Source organism: Candoia aspera, chromosome 1 (genome assembly GCF_035149785.1).
Source record: "Candoia aspera isolate rCanAsp1 chromosome 1, rCanAsp1.hap2, whole genome shotgun sequence".
NCBI classification, from domain to species: domain Eukaryota; kingdom Metazoa; phylum Chordata; class Lepidosauria; order Squamata; family Boidae; genus Candoia; species Candoia aspera.
Window position 1 is genome coordinate 235,653,829 of NC_086153.1, and position 20,100 is coordinate 235,673,928.

Below are 20,100 nucleotides of genomic sequence, written 5' to 3' on the forward strand. Positions count from 1 at the left end.
CACTCAAGAGAAAGCACCACACATCGAACTGAAAAGGAAACACTGGTCACTCATGTTAGTCTCTTTAGTATACATTTGGGATGTTGCAGCCCCTCACACAGCTTTTCTGCTGCTCTGTCATCTCGGTTGCTGAGGGAGAAACGTAAGAGTTTCCGTCTCTGGATTTTCCAGAGTACTTCTGCAAGATGGCTGCTGGAGGATTCGAGCAGGAATCCTCCAAAAAGCCTGTAGAATAGAGTCCAAAAATGACAAGTAGCTACTGAAAAACAAGCGTGGACTAAATGTTTGTCGGAACTGAAGAGAATATGGTTACACATGGCAACTGAACTGCCTCTCCTTGCATATCATTTCAGAAGATGGACAATGAAGGGATGGTTGTGCGCATCAAACTGAAAAGAAACAAACTAGTTCCTTACCGTAGCATCTCTATTTTACATTCTGGATGTTTGAGCCCCTCACATAGCAGTGCCACAGTTTTGTCATCTGCGTTCTGGAGGGACAACGCAACCTCCTTCAGTCTCTGGCTTTTCCTGAGCACTTCTGCAAGATGCCTGCTGCAGGACTCATTAAAGGTCCCTTCAGATAGCCTGCAGGGAATAGTCAGAGTAATTTGAATAACAAATTGGAAAAGTAACATGAGCTCTGCACTGTTCCAGAACCCACAGAGAATGTGATCATATTATGGAAGTGGAACTCCCTCTTCATGGATATATTTCCAGAATAGAAACACTCAACAGAAAGCAACAGACATCAAACTGAAAAGGAAACACAGATCACTCCCCTTAGTCTCTCTACTTTACATTCTGGATGTTGCAGCCCCTCACACAGCTTTTCTGCTGCTCTGTCATCTCGGTTGCTGAGGGACAAACTTAAATGTCTCAGTCTCTGGTTTTTCCAGAGAACTTCTGCAAGATGGCTGCTGGAGGATTCGGGCAGGAATCCTCCGGAAAGCCTGTAGAAAAGAGTCCAAATATGACAAATAGTTATTGAAAAACAAGCATGGACTATATGCTTGTCGGAACTGAGGAGAATATGGTTACGTATGGCAACTGAACTGCCTCTGCCTAGATATAATTCCAGAAGACAGACAATGAAGGGATGGTTGTGCGCATCAAACTGAAAAGGAAAAAACTAGTTACTTACCGTAGCATCTCTATTTTACATTCTGGATGTTTGAGCCCCTCACACAGCAGTGCCACAGTTTTGTCATCTGCGTTCTGGAGGGACAACGCAAACTGCTTCAGTCTCTGGCTTTTCCTGAGCACTTCTGCAAGATGCCTGCTGCAGGACTCATTAAAGGACCCTTCAGAAAGCCTGCAGGGAAACGTCAGAGATTTTTGAATAAGAAATTGGAACAGAAACATGAGCTCTGAACTCTCCAGAAACCACAGAGAATATGATTATATTATGGAAGTGGAACTCCCTCTCCATGGATATATTTCCAGAAGAGAAACACTCAAGAGAAAGCAACACACATCAAACTGAAAAGGAAAAAACTAGTTCCTTACCGTAGCATCTCTATTTTACATTCTGGATGTTTGAGCCCCTCACACAGCAGTGCCACAGTTTTGTCATCTGTGTTCTGGAGGGACAATGTAAACTCCTTCAGTCTCTGACTTTTCCTGAGCACTTCTGCAAGATGCCTGCTGCAGGACTCATTAAACGGCCCTCCATCAAGCCTGCAGGGAATAGGCAGAGCAATTTGAATAACAAATTGGAAAAGTAAGATGAGCTCTGCACTCTTCCAACACCCACAGAGAATATGATTATATGATGGAAGTAGAACTCCCTCTCCATGGATATATTTCCAGAAGAGAAACACTCAAGAGAAAGCACCACACATCAAAGTGAAAAGGAAAAAACCAGTTACTCACTCTAGCATCTCTATTTTACATTCTGGATGTTTGAGCCCCTCACACAGCAGTGCCACAGTTTTGTCATCTGCGTTCTGGAGGGACAACGCAATCCGCTTCAGTCTCTGGCTTTTCCTAAGCACTTCTGCAAGATTCCTGCTGCAGGACTCATTAAACGTCCCTTCAGAAAGCCTGCAGAGAATAGTCAAGAGAAATTTTAATAAGAAATTGGAACAGAAACCTGAGCTCTGCACTCTCCAGAACCCACAGAAAATATGATTATATTATGGAAGTGGAACCCCCTCCCCATGGATATATTTCCAGAAGAGAAAGACTCAAGAGAAAGCACCACACATCAAACTGAAACGGAAAAAACTAGTTCCTTACCGTAGCATCTCTATTTTACATTCTGGATGTTTGAGCCCCTCACACAGCAGTGCCACAGTTTTGTCATCTGCGTTCTGGAGGGACAACGCAAACCGCTTCATTCTCTGGCTTTTCCTAAGCACTTCTGCAAGATGCCTGCTGCAGGACTCATTAAACGGCCCTCCATCAAGCCTGCAGGGAATAGTCAGAGTAATTTGAATAACAAATTGGAAAAGAAACATGAGCTCTGCACTCTCCAGAACCCACAGAGAATATGATTACATAATGGAAGTGGAACTCCCTCTCCATGGATATATTTCCAGAAGAGAAACACTCAAGAGAAAGCACCACACATCGAACTGAAAAGGAAACACTGGTCACTCATGTTAGTCTCTTTAGTATACATTTGGGATGTTGCAGCCCCTCACACAGTATTTCTGCTGCTCTGTCATCTCGGTTGCTGAGGGAGAAACGTAAGAGTTTCCGTCTCTGGATTTTCCAGAGTACTTCTGCAAGATGGCTGCTGGAGGATTCGGGCAGGAATCCTCCAAAAAGCCTGTAGAATAGAGTCCAAAAATGACAAGTAGTTACTGAAAAACAAGCGTGGACTCTATGTTTGTCGGAACTGAAGAGAATATGGTTACACATGGCAACTGAACTGCCTCTCCCTGCATATCATTTCAGAAGACGGACAATGAAGGGATGGTTGTGCGCATCAAACTGAAAAGAAACAAACTAGTTCCTTACCGTAGCATCTCTATTTTACATTCTGGATGTTTGAGCCCCTCACACAGCAGTGCCACAATTTTGTCATCTGCGTTCTGGAGGGACAACGCAACCTCCTTCAGTCTCTGGCTTTTCCTGAGCACTTCTGCAAGATGCCTGCTGCAGGACTCATTAAACGGCCCTCCATCAAGCCTGCAGGGAATAGTCAGAGTAATTTGAGTAAGAAATTGGAAAAGAAACATGAGCTCTGCACTCTCCAGAACCCACAGAGAATATGATTACATAATGGAAGTGGAACTCCCTCTCCATGGATGTATTTCCAGAAGAGAAACACTCAAGAGAAAGCACCACACATCGAACTGAAAAGGAAACACTGGTCACTCATGTTAGTCTCTTTAGTATACATTTGGGATGTTGCAGCCCCTCACACAGTATTTCCACTGCTCTGTCATCTCGGTTGCTGAGGGAGAAACGTAAGAGTTTCCGTCTCTGGATTTTCCAGAGTACTTCTGCAAGATGGCTGCTGGAGGATTCGGGCAGGAATCCTCCAAAAAGCCTGTAGAATAGAGTCCAAAAATGACAAGTAGTTACTGAAAAACAAGCGTGGACTCTATGTTTGTCGGAACCGAAGAGAATATGGTTACACATGGCAACTGAACTGCCTCTCCCTGCATATAATTTCAGAAGACGGACAATGAAGGGATGGTTGTGCGCATCAAACTGAAAAGAAACAAACTAGTTCCTTACCGTAGCATCTCTATTTTACATTCTGGATGTTTGAGCCCCTCACACAGCAGTGCCACAATTTTGTCATCTGCGTTCTGGAGGGACAACGCAAACTCCTTCAGTCTCTGGCTTTTCCTGAGCACTTCTGCAAGATGCCTGCTGCAGGACTCATTAAACGGCCCTCCATCAAGTCTGCAGGGAATAGTCAGAGTAATTTGAGTAACAAATTGGAAAAGAAACATGAGCTCTGCACTCTCCAGAACCCACAGAGAATATGATTACATAATGGAAGTGAAACTCCCTCTCCATGGATATATTTCCAGAAGAGAAACACTCAAGAGAAAGCACCACACATCGAACTGAAAAGGAAACACTGGTCACTCATGCTAGTCTCTTTAGTATACATTTGGGATGTTGCAGCCCCTCACACAGTATTTCTGCTGCTCTGTCATCTCGGTTGCTGAGGGAGAAACGTAAGAGTTTCAGTCTCTGGATTTTCCAGAGTACTTCTGCAAGATGGCTGCTGGAGGATTCGGGCAGGAATCCTCCAAAAAGCCTATAGAATAGTGTCCAAAAATGACAAGTAGTTACTGAAAAACAAGCGTGGACTATATGTTTGTCGGAACTGAAGAGAATATGGTTACACATGGCAACTGAACTGCCTCTCCCTGCATATCATTTCAGAAGATGGACAATGAAGGGATGGTTGTGCGCATCAAACTGAAAAGAAACAAACTAGTTCCTTACCGTAGCATCTCTATTTTACATTCTGGATGTTTGAGCCCCTCACACAGCAGTGCCACAATTTTGTCATCTGCGTTCTGGAGGGACAACGCAACCTCCTTCAGTCTCTGTCTTTTCCTGAGCACTTCTGCAAGATGCCTGCTGCAGGACTCATTCAACGGCCCTCCATCAAGCCTGCAGGGAATAGTCAGAGTAATTTGAGTAACAAATTGGAAAAGAAACATGAGCTCTGCACTCTCCAGAACCCACAGAGAATATGATTACATAATGGAAGTGGAACTCCCTCTCCATGGATGTATTTCCAGAAGAGAAACACTCAAGAGAAAGCACCACACATCGAACTGAAAAGGAAACACTGGTCACTCATGTTAGTCTCTTTAGTATACATTTGGGATGTTGCAGCCCCTCACACAGTATTTCCACTGCTCTGTCATCTCGGTTGCTGAGGGAGAAACGTAAGAGTTTCCGTCTCTGGATTTTCCAGAGTACTTCTGCAAGATGGCTGCTGGAGGATTCGGGCAGGAATCCTCCAAAAAGCCTGTAGAATAGAGTCCAAAAATGACAAGTAGTTACTGAAAAACAAGCGTGGACTATATGTTTGTCGGAACTGAGGAGAATATGGTTACGTATGGCAACTGAACTGCCTCTGCCTAGATATAATTCCAGAAGACAGACAATGAAGGGATGGTTGTGCGCATCAAACTGAAAAGGAAAAAACTAGTTACTTACCGTAGCATCTCTATTTTACATTCTGGATGTTTGAGCCCCTCACACAGCAGTGCCACAGTTTTGTCATCTGCGTTCTGGAGGGACAACGCAAACTCCTTCAGTCTCTGGCTTTTCCTGAGCACTTCTGCAAGATGCCTGCTGCAGGACTCATTAAAGGTCCCTTCAGAAAGCCTGCAGGGAATAGTCAGAGTAATTTGAGTAACAAATTGGAAAAGTAACATGAGCTCTGCACTCTGCCAGAACCCACAGAGAATATGATCATATTAAGGAAGTGGAACTCCCTCTCCATGGATATATTTCCAGAATAGAACACTCAACAGAAAGCAACAGACATCAAACTGAAAAGGAAACACAGAACACTCATGTTAGTCTCTCTACTTTACATTCTGGATGTTGCAGCCCCTCACACAGCTTTTCTGCTGCTCTGTCATCTCGGTTGCTGAGGGACAAACTTAAATGTCTCAGTCTCTGGTTTTTCCAGAGTACTTCTGCATGTTGTCTGCTGGAGGATTCGGGCAGGAATCCTCCGAAAAGCCTGTAGAAAAGAGTCCAAATATGACAAGTAGTTATTGAAAAACAAGCATGGACTATATCCGTGTCGGAACTGAAGAGAATATGGTTACGTATGGCAACTGAACTGCCTCTCCCTGCATATAATTTCAAAAGATAGACAATGAAGGGATGGTTGTGCGCATCAAACTGAAAACTAAAAAACTAGTTACTTACTCTAGCCTCTCTATTTTACATTCTGGATGTTTGAGCCCCTCACACAGCAGGGCCACAGTTTTGTCATCTGCGTTCTGGAGGGCCAATGTAAACTCCTTCAGTCTCCGGCTTTTCCTGAGCACTTCTGCAAGATGCCTGCTGCAGGACTCATTAAAGGTTCCTTCAGAAAGCCTGCAGGGAATAGTCAGAGTAATTTGAATAACAAATTGAAAAAGAAACATGAGCTCTGCACTCTCGAGAACCCACAGAGAATATGATTAGATAATGGAAGTGGAACTCCCTCTCCATGGATATATTTCCAGAAGAGAAACACTCAAGACAAAGCACCACACATCAAACTGAAAAGGAAAAAAACTAGTTACTTACTCTAGCATCTCTATTTTACATTCTGGATGTTTGAGGCCCTCACACAGCAGTGCCACAGTTTTGTCGTCTGCCTTCTGGAGGGACAACGCAAACTGCTTCAGTCTCTGGCTTTTCCTAAGCAGTTCTGCAAGTTGCCTGCTGCAGGACTCATTAATGGTCCCTTCAGAAAGCCTGCAGGGAATAGTCAGAGAAGTTTGAATAACAAATTGGAAAAGAAACATGAGCTCTGCACTCTCCAGAACTGAGAGACAATATGATTAGAAAATGGAAGTGGAACTCCCTCTCCATGGATATATTTCCTGAAGAGAAACACTCAAGAGAAAGCACCACACATCAAAGTGAAAAGGAAAAGACTAGTTACTTACTCTAGCATCTCTATTTTACATTCTGGATGTTTGAGCCCCTCACACAGCAGTGCCACAGTTTTGTCATCTGCGTTCTGGAGGGACAACGCAAACTCCTTCAGTCTCTGGCTTTTCCTGAGCACTTCTGCAAGATGCCTGCTGCAGGACTCATTAAAGCACCCTTGAGAAAGCCTGCAGGGAATAGTCAGAGTAATTTGAATAACAAATTGGAAAAGTAACATGAGCTCTGCACTCTTCCAGAACCCACAGAGAATATGATCATATTATGGAAGTGGAACTCCCTCTCCATGGATATATTTCCAGAAGAGAAACACTCAAGAGAAAGCACCACACATCAAACTGAATAGGAAACACTGGTCACTCATGTTAGTCTCTCTACTATACATTTGGGATGTTGCAGCCCCTCACACAGCTTTTCTGCTGCTCTGTCATCTCGGTTGCTGAGGGACAAACTTAAATGTCTCAGTCTCTGGTTTTTCCAGAGTACTTCTGCAAGATGGCTGCTGGAGGATTCGGGCAGGAATCCTCCAGAAAGCCTGTAGAAAAGAGTCCAAATATGACAAGTAGTTATTGAAAAACAAGTGTGGACTATATGCATGGAACTGAAGTGAATATGGTTACGTATGGCAACTGAACTGCCTCTCCCTGCATATAATTTCAAAAGATAGACAATGAAGGGATGGTTGTGCGCATCAAACTGAAAACTAAAAAACTAGTTACTTACTCTAGCCTCTCTATTTTACATTCTGGATGTTTGAGCCCCTCACACAGCAGTGCCACAGTTTTGTCATCTGCGTTCTGGAGGGCCAATGTAAACTCCTTCAGTCTCCGGCTTTTCCTGAGCACTTCTGCAAGATGCCTGCTGCAGGACTCATTAAAGGAGACTTCATAAAGCCTGCAGGGAATAGGCAGAGTAATTTGAATAACAAATTGGAAAAGAAACATGAGCTCTGCACTCTCCAGAACCCACAGAGAATATGATTATATAATGGAAGTGGAACTCCCTCTCCATGGATATATTTCCAGAAGAGAAACACTCAAGAGAAAGCACCACACACCAAACGGAAAAGAAAAAAATCTAGTTACTTACTGTAGCATCTCTATTTTACATTCTGGATGTTTCAGCCCCTCACACAGCAGTGCCACAGTTTTGTCATCTGCGTTCTGGAGGGAGAACGCAAACGCCTTCAATCTCTGGCTTTTCCTGAGCACTTCTGCAAGATGCCTGCTGCAGGACTCATTAAAGGACGCTTCATAAAGGCTGCAGGGAATAGGCAGAGTAATTTGAATAACAAATTGGAAAAGAAACATGAGCTCTGCACTCTCCAGAACCCACAGAGAATATGATTATATAATGGAATGTCATGTTCCCGTTCCGATGTTTATGGTTCCTCGTAACGTTTCACATGTCATATCTGCAGTTGGGTGCCTGCCTGGCCACGCTGGCAAATTTCCTTTGTGCTGACTTGTGATCTTCTGGAATGTATGTTTGGGTTATCTCTGCTGTTCAAGGTTACTTTCTCAGGCCGATTCTAACGGTTGCTAGCATCTGGGGGGGTGGTTGCTATCCTAGCCTGAGGGGAGGGTTCGCAACGGGAGCAAGGCTTTTTAAGTTTGCATTTGGCGCGCTTTTGCTCATTCTCAGCTTTCTTCGTACTTTGCATACTATTCATTCAATAATTTAGTTTTCTCTAGTAACTACTGATGAGACTCCTTTTATTGGAATAGGCAATCATTACAGGAAGTGGAACTCCCTCTCCATGGATATATTTCCAGAAGAGAAACACTCCAGAGAAAGCACCACACATCGAACTGAAAAGGAAACACTGGTCACTCATGTTAGTCTCTCTACTTCACAGTCTGGATGTTGGAGCCCCTCACACAGCAGTTCCACTGCTCTGTCACCTGTGTTCTCAAGAGACAAATCTAAGTTGCTCAACCTCTGGTTTTTCCTGTAGACTTTAGCTAGGTGCCTGCTGCTGGACTCTGTGAAGGACGAGCCCCAAAGACTGCCAAAATATTCAGAAGAGTTAGAATGATATCTTTGGGTTTGCTTTGCATTTTATTTTCTTTATTTTTACAAGCTAGTTATTGTAATTTTCAAAGATTAATGGAAGGAAAAAGAATACTCACAAAAGTATCATATATAAAAATAGATGGTACAGATAATAATTTTAAAAACCTCCCATAAAAGCAATAAATATGGGCAGATAACCAACAAATCTAAAAATCATATGGCCAAGACCTTTCATACCCAACCTCTAGTCAAAAAACATGTCTCTGTTGAACTGTAAAGATACTCAGTTAACACAAACTGGAGTTAACAAGATGGAAAGGGAAAAGCTATTGATAATATTTTAAAATAATCTTGTAAATCAATGTCGATTATATGTCAAAATGAGAAATAGGCTCTGAAACCCAAAAGTTGGATGGGGCACCATTTCATGTGTGCAGTTCAAATCTAAAATGGTTTCCAAATGAAATTGACTTCTAAATCCAATCCCCTTTAAGCTAATCTAGACATCGAAGTATACACCCACAATTTGGTTAGCCATTCTTCAATAGAGGAGATCAAACATCTTTTCCAATAAAGAGCATATAAAATCCCTGTAGTTTTTAACATAATTCCAGTTCAGTATGTTTTGAAGAAATGTATGGTTTAGTAATGTTTAATAAAAATATGTCAGGATAAAATGGAATGATGACTTTCAAAATTCGTTCCATTCTATAATGAATGATTTTCCAGTATTGCTGAGCTTTGCAACATACTGTAGCCACCACATATGGAAGGATGAAATCATTTCATTACATTTCCAGCATTTCACAGAAATGGAGTAATTCGTTTTCACAATCATGGCTGGGCTAATGTACTAGCAGTAAAACATCTTACAACAATTCACTCTAAATATAATCTTCAAGGTAAATTTAATATTCTTTCACCACTGACATTCCCACTGTTCTATCTCCATCACGATTCCTCTATTTAATCTTAAAATCATGGTCTTGTTCTGCTTCTAAATCATATTTAACTAATAAATTATAAACTGCTAACAAATGTTCAGTATTAGGTTGTAACATTTTCAAATTCAGTCAAGTGTCTCAATGTTCCTCCTTATTTCCATCAGAAAAAAATTAAAATGAATACAGAAATATGTGTGGTGACAATTTAACTGAACGGGATGAAGCTGGAACGAACCACTCAGGTTTTTCCTGGGAAGTTTGGCAAGTTGTCTTCTTCAGGTGTTACCAAGAAGCAACAAGACAACCTGCCAGGGACTCTTACAAAGTTGACATCCTTGACGGTCTAGTTCATCTTTCTTGGACCTCTTCTGGCAGTCCAAAGATGTATGAAGAACGTTGCCTGATGTTTAGAGATGGGCTTGGCTTCTGTAGATGCTAGTGCTTGGTGTTCTCCTTTTCATTTCTGCTTAAACCTAATTCTCTTTCCAGTGATTTTGGCCCCATTGATTCTTGGAGAACATAAGTCAATTTCGCTAAAATAAAGCTGTTGGCAAACGTCACTCCATAGGACTCTCCTTGGGAAGCCATTGGCCATTAGGTTCTGAAAACGCTGGAAATGTTCTAAAGCAGTACCTGGGATATGGGTTCTCAAATCTAAGTCTGGTTCTTTACTTTTTAGATCTCCCCTCCTCTCCTCCATTCTGTCTCCATCCCCTTGGTCCTCTTCTCATCCAGTCACTTTGTCACCACCCCAACCCCGCATCCCGCTTTGTGTAGTGTAGACCTGTGCCCCTGGCTACCTACTCTGGCTCTTCTAGACTTGTCTCCAAAAAGCATACCTGTCAGTTGCAGGTACTCCTAGGAGTTGTGATTTTTCTAAGAAACTGCTGAGGTACCTTGAGACTTGAACCTAACTGGGATCCTTTCAGTTGGCATTCAACAAGGGAGAGAAGAGTACCTTTCTTTGTCAGTGGGTGCTACTGGAATTTAAGGAAAAGGCCCTAACGTGGCATTAAAATCACCTACCATTACCACAAGTGCTGATGGGAAGTTTCCTCTTAGAATTACTGTACACTTTATGAACCTATGCATACATTTTTTAAAATATATGAGAGGCAAGGATATAATCCATATTCATGCAAAAGACAGCAGAATCTAATCAATTACATTAAATGTTTGGATTGTTTGCCATTTTTTTCTGAACAGTTCCTCATTTGACCTTTCAACACTTGCAAAAAAGTAATTATTTTTAAAATTTATTTTATATCCCACCTTTATTATTTTTATGAATAACTCAAGGTGTCATGGTCCCAGCCTGAACCCAACAAAGAAGAACTCTTGACACAACTCGTGTATGGAAGAGTCTTTATCCGATCAGCATCCAAAACACGTTAAAGATTCAAGTAACTCAGTGACACATGAGTAACAGGATAAGTACCTTTCTCCCACCCCACCCCCCAACCCTGTCCAGGAACCTCTGGCATCCTGGTTCATTCCTCCATTTTGCCCTCTCCTGTGAGAATCCACTGACAGTGCAGCCTTTTGCTTTCATCTGTCCAGGGTGCTGAATCGCCCTGCCTGCCTGTCTGTGAATCTACAAAGCCTGTCTGCCACGTTTCACACGTTAAATATCCCACCTTTATTATTTTTATGAATAACTCAAGGTGCCATGGTCCCAGCCTGAACCCAACAAAGAAGAACTCTTGACACAACTCGTGCATGAAAGAGTCTTTATTGGATCAGCATCCAAAACACGTTGAAGATTCAAGTAACTTAGTGACACATGAGTAACAGGATAAGTACCTTTCTCCTCCCCTTGGCAATCGGGGTCTTGGGACCACTTCTTTCCATCAGGGTCCCAGCTAGGGAGGCAAGCTGGGGGCAGGTGGCAATGCGGTGCCCCTCCCTTAATGCAAAGCCTCTTGCATGCCCAGTGTTCCCTTTCCTCCTCTCATGATTGCCGGGTTCCCCCTTTCCCTGGTATAGCTACCAGTGCGGTTGCTCGCTTCCTCGTTTCTCCTTGCAGCTGCTTCTTGACTCTAGCCCGCATGTCTTCCACCTCCCCAGCCAAGCAAATCCACTCTCAGGGTTCTCGGGTTTCCTCTCACCAGGGACCATTCCAGGATTTCCCCTTGTAGCCCCCCCCTGGAAATACTTGACTTTCAGTGACTCTGGCCAATCCATCATTTTGCCAGCCAGCCTCTTGAATTCCAGGGAGTAATCTGACACTGATCGGTTCCCTTGCTTAATGTTCTGTAGGCTGGTTCATGCTATTAGCTTGGATAGGGGCTCTCCAATCAATCCCTCAGGACACTCATGAAGCCATCAAAGTCCCCGAGCTCTGGCACATCAGCATCATGCAATTCAGCCAGACCGCCACCTCCCCTGTGAGGTAGGCCAACATGTAACTCACTTTGGATTCTCCTGACAGGAAGAAGCCCCCTCACTCCCTCATAAAGCCCTCCACGTGGGTCAGGAAACAAGCCAACTCCTTGGGGTCTCCCACAAATTTCACTTCCTGGTCTCAGACTCCCACTGGCTCCTCCACTCTCTGTGTCTGGGTTGCCACTCTGGCAGGAGTTGGGTCGCAGAGGGGGACCCCATCCTCCCTCCTGTCTGTTCTGTGCCTCCTGTTTGCCTTGGGATTGCTGTCTCTCTCTCTCTCTCACCTCTGGCCAGCTCCCTGCCAAGGTTCCACTGGCCACTCTCACACTCATCTCTTGCCAGAGCTGTTCGAAGCCTTCTAGCAACTGGCCCAAGCATTATTCCACCCAGTCACGCCAGTGCTCTGCATCTCGCCCCGTTGTCATCTGGACTCACTGCTGCTTTCACTAGCAAGCATCCTCATCAACTCTCCTTCTCCGATGTTCAGAGCCCAAGTGTCATGTTCACCGTTTCAATGTGCCTGGTACATCGTAACGTTTCGCATGTCATTAGCCTGATACGTGTTTGATCTCTGGAGGGAGGATGGTTCCTGTTTGGGTAGTGCTTATCTGTTGGCTGCGGGCTTGGAATGTATTTGGGTTATCTCATGTATTCAAGGTTGTTTTCCCAGGCTGGATGGAAGACGGTTACAAGCACCTGGGATTGGGGGTGATGACTCTGTTGGTAGGGGGGTGGGGTTATGTTTGCAGCTGAGGGTTTTTAGTTTGTATTTGGCGCGCTTTCTGTCATTCTCAGCTTTCTCTGTACTTGCCTTGGTTTCCTAAATAAATCAGATCTCATTTAGCAACCTCTTGTGAGTCTGAGTGTTTGGGGTCGGCAATCATTACACCAAGTGGGGGTGTAGTTGGTTGCTGTCCAGGAAGGTGGTGTGGTCCTGAAGTTTGTCGGAGTCTCCATTTGGCTTCCTTGCTCCTCTGGTTGTCCTCCCTCTACCCCCGATTGAACTTGATGGGGTCTGAAGGTCTTCCCCGGTGCCGCTCCCAGGTGCTGGGAAGGCTTCATCAGGTCTCAGTCGCTCCATTGGCGATTCTCCACAGGCGGGGGGGCCTTGGGTGAAGTTGCTGCTAGGGACTCGAATCTTTCTGTAATGGTCCCAGCCTGAACCCAGTGAAGCAGCACTCTTGACACAACTTGTGTATGAAAGAGTCTTTATTGGGTCAGCATCCAAAGCAGGTTAAAGATTCGAGTAACTTAGTGACACATGAGTAACAGGATAAGTACCTTTCTCCCCGCCTGTCCAGGAGCCTCTGGCATCCTGGTTCATTCCTCCATCTTGCACTCTCCCAGCGCGGCCTCTCGCTTTCTTCTGTCCAGGGTGCTGAATCGCCGTGCCTGCCTGCCTGCCTGTGAATCCACAAAGCCTGTCTGCCGCGTTTCGCACCTCAGCCTCCTCCTGTTGTGATTTCTATCTATGGGCTGATCTGCGTCTTCCTGTCGGTGCCTGGCTGAGGTGGTCTGGTGGCTGCCAATTGTCAGGATGGTCCTGGAGGGGGCCTTATGACACAAGGTGGCAAACATACCTAATACTCCCTCCTCTTTTCTCCACAACAACAACCCTGTGAGTGGAGTTGGGCTGAGAGAGAGTGACTGGCCCAAGGTCACCCGGCCGGCTTTCATGCCTCAGGCAGGACTAGAACTCACAGTCTCCTGGTTTCTAGCCCATTGCCTTAACCACTAGACCAAACTGGCTTTTAATTAATAAAACATTTTCTGATTGGCCTAAGGGGCTTGACTTTTGATACACCCTGTAACTGATAAATTTAATGATATCCCTGAGAAGGGAAGGGAGGATGGGACGAAGCGTCTAAAATTGGAATGCAGATTATTTAAGTCTTGTAAATGGAGGAAACAGTAGAATAAAGGAATGTTGGTAGCTTTGCTAAATTTTAATTCCAGCAGTTAAAAATACCTCCTCTCTGCAGACTCATGGTCAGAAGGGAGGACAAAGCAATGGGGAATACCCTCTCACTCATGTGTTTTGGAAACTGGACTCAGGTTTTGCTTCTACTGTAGGAGTAAGTCTAGTAATTAGCAACATAGGAGGGTGTACACATGCTAGAGACAAGTGTGTATTTGTGCAGGCAGGTCACAATGATTGATTGATTGATTGATTGATTGATTTGGTTTCTATAGCTGCCCATCTCAGCAAGTGCATCAGATTCCCTGATCAAAGGTTTCACAGGAACCCTTATCAGGACATCTCCCACTGTGTCATTCTCACAGGTTGCAGGATGGGAAGGAGGTGGGAGGGGGGGACGTGAAAGTGGAATGTAAGGGGTTGTTTTGGCTATAAGCGCATCAAGGACAGGAGGTTGAGATACGACAGAAATGCCTTCTGGTTGGGAGGGCGAGTGACACATTTCGTGGGAAAGGGAACTAGCTAGAGTTTAAAGTAGGTTTTTGGCGGGAAGTCTTTATTCGCAGCTTGCCTTCTGTACCGTTCATTACACTTCAATAAACCAGTTCAGAGAACTCCAGTTTCCTGACTGTGTGTGTGAATGTCTGAATGAGCAGGTGCTGCCATTAAGCTGCAAATACATAAGTCGGGAACTCTTCCTGAGATAGCAATCAGCTGAGAGTTAACAAGCCATGCCTAAGCACGGGAAGTCCCGGGCGAAGCAGCCATCGCCTCTGCCATCCTCGGAGAGAACCGTGCTGTATGCTAAAGTGGCAGAAGAGAAAAGTGAGACGGAGGAGAGTTCGGGGAGCGGAGACAGCGAGTGCGAGGTGGAAATCCGGCTCAACCAGACGGAGTTGGAAAGTGCCCTCCACTCCTTAAATTTTGTGACAGGACCCCGGAGGCCGAGTGCTATTACTGAAGAACCACAGGTGCCACCTACCCAGGTGGGTGCCAGGGGAGTCGAGGCAAGACCTCCCCCACCTGTGGATGCGCAAATAACAGTACGAAGCCCGAGGTCGCATGGAACCATTCCAGATCCTAATGGAACTCCCCGAGACATCCGCAATCTGGAAGCTAGAATGTCTGCCATGGAAGTGGCCTTACAGCAGGTATCGAGAACTCTGGAGACCATGGCATACCCGTTGGCAGAAATCTCAACCCAGCTGTTGAGAGCAGAGTCACTAATCGGATGAAGGAGACGACATACCCTAACCCCAGCCAGAGATTTTGAATCTCCCGTGAGACGCAGGCGGAACGGACGCCACCCAGAAAGCCGAGATGGAGGAAGAGCGCTAGCTGGTGGGACAACCCAGGGCACAGCCCCAAAGGACATCCAAGTCAGGTTTGATGGCGACCCAGGGCAGTTGGCATCTTTCCTGACCACCGTTTCCATATACATGAGAGAGTATGGCTCATCGTTCCCCACGGAGTACGAGAAAGTTAGCCAAGTGGGTGCCAGGCTCAGAGGGCCAGCTGCTGAGTGGTTTGTGCAGTTGCACGATGCGAGTGCCCCAGAACTGGGTAACCTGCGGCAGTTCATGAAAGCCCTGAGGGACCGATTCAAGGACTGGATAAGATGAGAGCAAAAACCAGAATCCAACAGCTTAGGCAAGGGGGTCAGACCATGGCAGAGTATGCCATGGAGTTCAAAGCCCTTGCTGGAAAAGTTATGGACTGGTCTGAAACCACTAGATAGACTACTTTAAAGGGGGCTTGCAGCCAGAAATCCTTAGATGAGTGCTCTGCCGAGGAGACCCCCCCAGTTTGAAAGATTGGATCTGCCTTGCAGGTGAGGTTGAGAACACCCAGTACCAGTTCTGCAGGCAGCTTCGGGCTCAAGCAATGGGAAAAAATACAGTAGCGCCAAGTCAATTTCCTTTTCCCCAGCAAAGACCTTTCCACAAGAGGGAGGATCGGAAAGACAAGACCAGAAAGAAAGGCGCCTGTTTCAAGTGTGGGAAGGATACACACACAGCAGCAGAATGCCCGGAAGCCATAAAAGGAGCAACTAAATCAACTAAAGCCCCACCAACCAGACGCAAGGCAGCAGCTGCAAGTGCCCTGGATCGAAAAGACCCCGAATGGGAACCTCAACCCGACTCTGGAGAAGACTCCGACCAAGAAGTATTGGAGCCGGCGGGAAACGAGTTTCACCTGTTCTAAATCACGCCTGCGAGCAGGTGGCGACTCCAGGGCGCAGAGTACCCACTTCCAACATTGATGACAAAGAAGACCCTTTGGTGAGTGATGATTGTCCCACCTTAAGGGTGAAAGTAGAGTTTAAAAACTTACGAACCAGACACAAAGCCATTTTGACTGCAATGGTAGACTCAGGGTGCACCAAATGTTTAATACACCCTGCCCTCCTTGACACTCTGAGTCTAAGAACCAAGAGACTAAAAAATCCTATTATTTTCACACAAATGGATGGGTCTGTTGCCCACGGGGGTCCCGTGGAATTCAGGACTAAGACATTAGCCATGCGGCTGGGGGGCATAAGGAAACCTTGCAGTTCATTGTAGCCCCTATTGCCAACTACTCCATCATACTGGGGCTCCCGCAGCTTAAAAGCAGAAAGCCACAGATTGATTGGGACTCAGGTGCTTTATTGTTTAACAATGCAGTTGGTACATTTTTTTCTGTACTCCAACCGGGGGGGGGGGGGGAGGTAGCTGGAACCCTTCTTAACCGCTCCCTTTCACCTGAAGTCTTGCCACAATCTGGCATTCCATCTGAATATGCAGACTTTACTGATGTCTTCGATGAGAAAGAGTGCGATCTCTTGCCTCCGCATAGAAAAACTGACTGTGCCATTGAAATAGACCCAAAGGCTAAACTACCAAAGCCCAAAATGTATGCCATGTCAGAGACTGAAAAAAACATCCTAAGGGAATTCATTCACAAAAACTGAGAGCGTGGGTTCATTGAGCCTGCCAATTCACCTTTGGCTGCTCCTGTACTTTTCTGGGTGAAAAAAGATGGCTCAATAAGACTTTGTACAGACTACCGAGGAATAAATGCCATGTCAATTACAAATCAATACCCCCTCCCCCTAATGAAGGACATGCTTTCGCACCTCTCCAAAGGGAAAGTGTTTACCAAACTTGACCTCAGGGAAGCCTATTTCCGAATTCACATTCGGGAAGGGGATGAATAGAAAACAGCGTTTAACTGCCCTCTTGGTTCCTATCAATATAAAGTTCTCCCCTTTGGGTTGGTAGGGGCTCCTGGTATCTTTATGCAGTATATCAGTGAAGTCCTTCCTGACCATTTGTACAAGGGAGTCCTGGATTACCTGGACGGCATTTTGATTTATTCTGACAATCTCAGGGATCATGTGAAACTTGTGGAAAAGGTTTTGTCCAAACTGAGGAATGCTAAACTTTATGCTAAACTTTCTAAATGTGAGTTCCATAAATCACAACTGGACTATTTGGGCTACCGTATATCCTCGAAAGTTGTTGAAATGGATCCTGCAATGGTCCAGGACATTATGGGTTGAGAACCCCCACGAACCCGCCACCAACTTCAAAGTTTTCTCAGTTTCGCCAACTACTATCGAAATTTTATACCCCAATTTGTTCAAATTGCTCTACCTCTCACTGACTTATTAAAAACCAGGGGGAGGGGGGAAACCCACAAAGTTTCTTCCCCCGGAGCAAAACTTACATGGACTTCTGCCTGTCAGGCACCTTTTGACAATTTGAAACTTCTTTTCACCCGTGAACCTATTCTCGCTCACCCTGACCCAGCTCAGCCTTTCATTGTGCAAGCTGATGCTTCTGATTCGGCTCTTGGAGCTGTGCTCCTGCAAAAGGATGACACAGGTTTTCCTCATCCCTGTGCTTATCTTTCCCGCAAGTTTTCTGACTCTGAGCGTAATTGGCCCATTTGGGAGAAAGAGGCTTTTGCTATCAAAACTGCTCTTACACACTGGAGGCATCGCTTGGAAGGTGCCCCTTCTCCTTTTGAGGTTTGGACTGACCATAAAAACCTCCAAGCCTTGCAAACTCCCCGAAAATTGAATGGAAAATAAATTCGCTGGGCTCAGTTTTTTAACTGTTTCAATTTTACCCTTAATTTCCTTCTGGGGAAAAAGAACTTTTTGGCTGATGCGCTTTCTCGCCTCCCTCAGTATCATACAGCACTCTGGGCAGCTTACAAGTGTTGGTGCATGTTGGATAATGCAATATTCAATTTAGTGCAAATTGTACATTGATGCCAGGTTGCATTTAACGTGACCCCAAATTCAGTTAATGCAAGGGTAGTACGTATACAATTGAGGTTAGCACATGCACAGTTGAGGCTAGTGCATGTACAGTTGTGATTGTGGTTTTAGATGCTGCTAATCTTTGTGTGTGCAAAGTGGAGAAAAGGAAGATTCCATCAGAGGAAAACAGTACAAGATTAATGCTGTGACTTTGTTAACAATACATTTAATTTATAAGTGTATTCTTTTTATCCTTTACTGTAATATTTCATTCATACACATATGAACATTTATGTTTAAAACCTTTCATTGCCTGTTTCCATCAAGCTGGAAACAATTACCATATTTTCCATCGAAATATCACTTTGAACAGTGTGAATTTGATTAATGCAACCATTATGTAGGATTCATTAACCATACTAATCAAGACCTACCTGTACATATATAAACATGCTAAGATATGCTTATGTGAAGTTGTTCTGAAAATAAATTCTAGATTTCAGGAAAGAAATAATAAAAAGAAGACTACTTTGTTATGCTGGTCATAGATAAAAAGGGTCAGGAGGAACTGCAAACTATTCATCAAGGAATGCAACACATTTAGTGATGCTCAAAGTCATCAGTGAAAACTGCTTGACTATTTTGATAAGTCTTCACTGACACCGGAAAGCTTTAGTCAGCCTCTTTCAATTAGATGCCTTGAAACCATGGACACAACACCCAGTCACAGGATTGTTCATCTCCTGGTGCAGCCCTGAGCCGCCGCCTCCTCCTCACACTCAAAACTGCAATTTAGGAGGAAGGATTTGACTCACAGAGCTTGGGTGTCAATGTTCCTTCAAGGAAACAATAGTTGCAATGGAGCTGATGCGACCTACCTGCTGATGAAAGTAGATCACTATTATCATGTGTCAAGAACTTCATGCATCAAGAGTACCATTCTCAGATTTCAGAAGGTTGATGTCCTAACAGTGAGACACGCTGAGATGAGTAGTTCTCTAATGTTTATTACTGCTACATAAACAGAATCCTAACAAACTGAATAAGCGTGGGAAAAACCCAGACATATAAACCCCAAAGGCTAAGGCGGGCCTGATCTGTGTCTCTTTGAATGGCTGCTTAATTCCTCAGTACTACGCATGCACTTTACAGCCTGGATGGGAGCCCCCTGCTCGCCATCCTTACTCATGACAGTTAAGCCTCCCTAACAGCAGACCCCAGGAGGTCTTTTATGCTCGTAGCTGAAATTAGTTCTGAGAGTAGTTATTCTGCCTGATTACCATCTCCACTCCCATGGCCTGAGAGTCAAATGAGTCTGTGAGTTTGGCCACCTGGGAGGTGACCTGTGGTTCAGCCCATGTGGTGGAGTCTGTTTCTCTCTTGAAAGAGGCTGTGATGTGCCTTCTCTTTAAGAGGCCATTACTGGACCCAACCATTCATCTAGCCTCCCACCTCTCCTTTTAAAGAAAAGTGGTGCAGCAGCTGGGTCAGCTTCCACTCCAGAGGATCCTGGAAGAAATAGATTATTTAGACCCATGTCAGTCAGGTTTCAAGCTGGGGTTCAGTACAGAGACAGCATTGGTCATGCTTGTCGATGACTATGGCAGACCTGGGATGGGGGTGGTGCATCCTTGATCTCTCAGTGGCTTTTGATACTGTCAACCACTGAATCATTTTGGACCAGCTTTGCAGATTGGGAGTGTGAGGTACCGTTCTGCAGTGTCTTTAGTCCCAGAGAATGAGGTTGGGCGTTTTTTTCCTGTACCAAGTCATAAGAGGCACTGTAATGCATGCAAAGGCAGGAATGAATTTCCAGGAGTAATTTGCAAAGCCTAAAAATCTTTGCATGTTTTTCTGATTTCTTGGTGGATCCCAGAATAGAACAGTTTGGACCTGGTTGGGTTGCATTATTATTCCAGCTCTGCATACTCAGTGCCCTAGCAAGTCTACCTCTCTTAAATAGAAAGCACATTTTTGAGCTTA

The 20,100-nt window shown here is 44.8% G+C and overlaps 1 pseudogene; it reads right to left on the reverse strand.

Moving 5' to 3' along the window:
- Positions 1-1,305: 1,305 nt before the first annotated feature.
- LOC134507102 (NACHT, LRR and PYD domains-containing protein 12-like) overlaps positions 1,306-20,100 on the reverse strand; it is a 47,401-nt pseudogene continuing 28,606 nt past the window's right edge.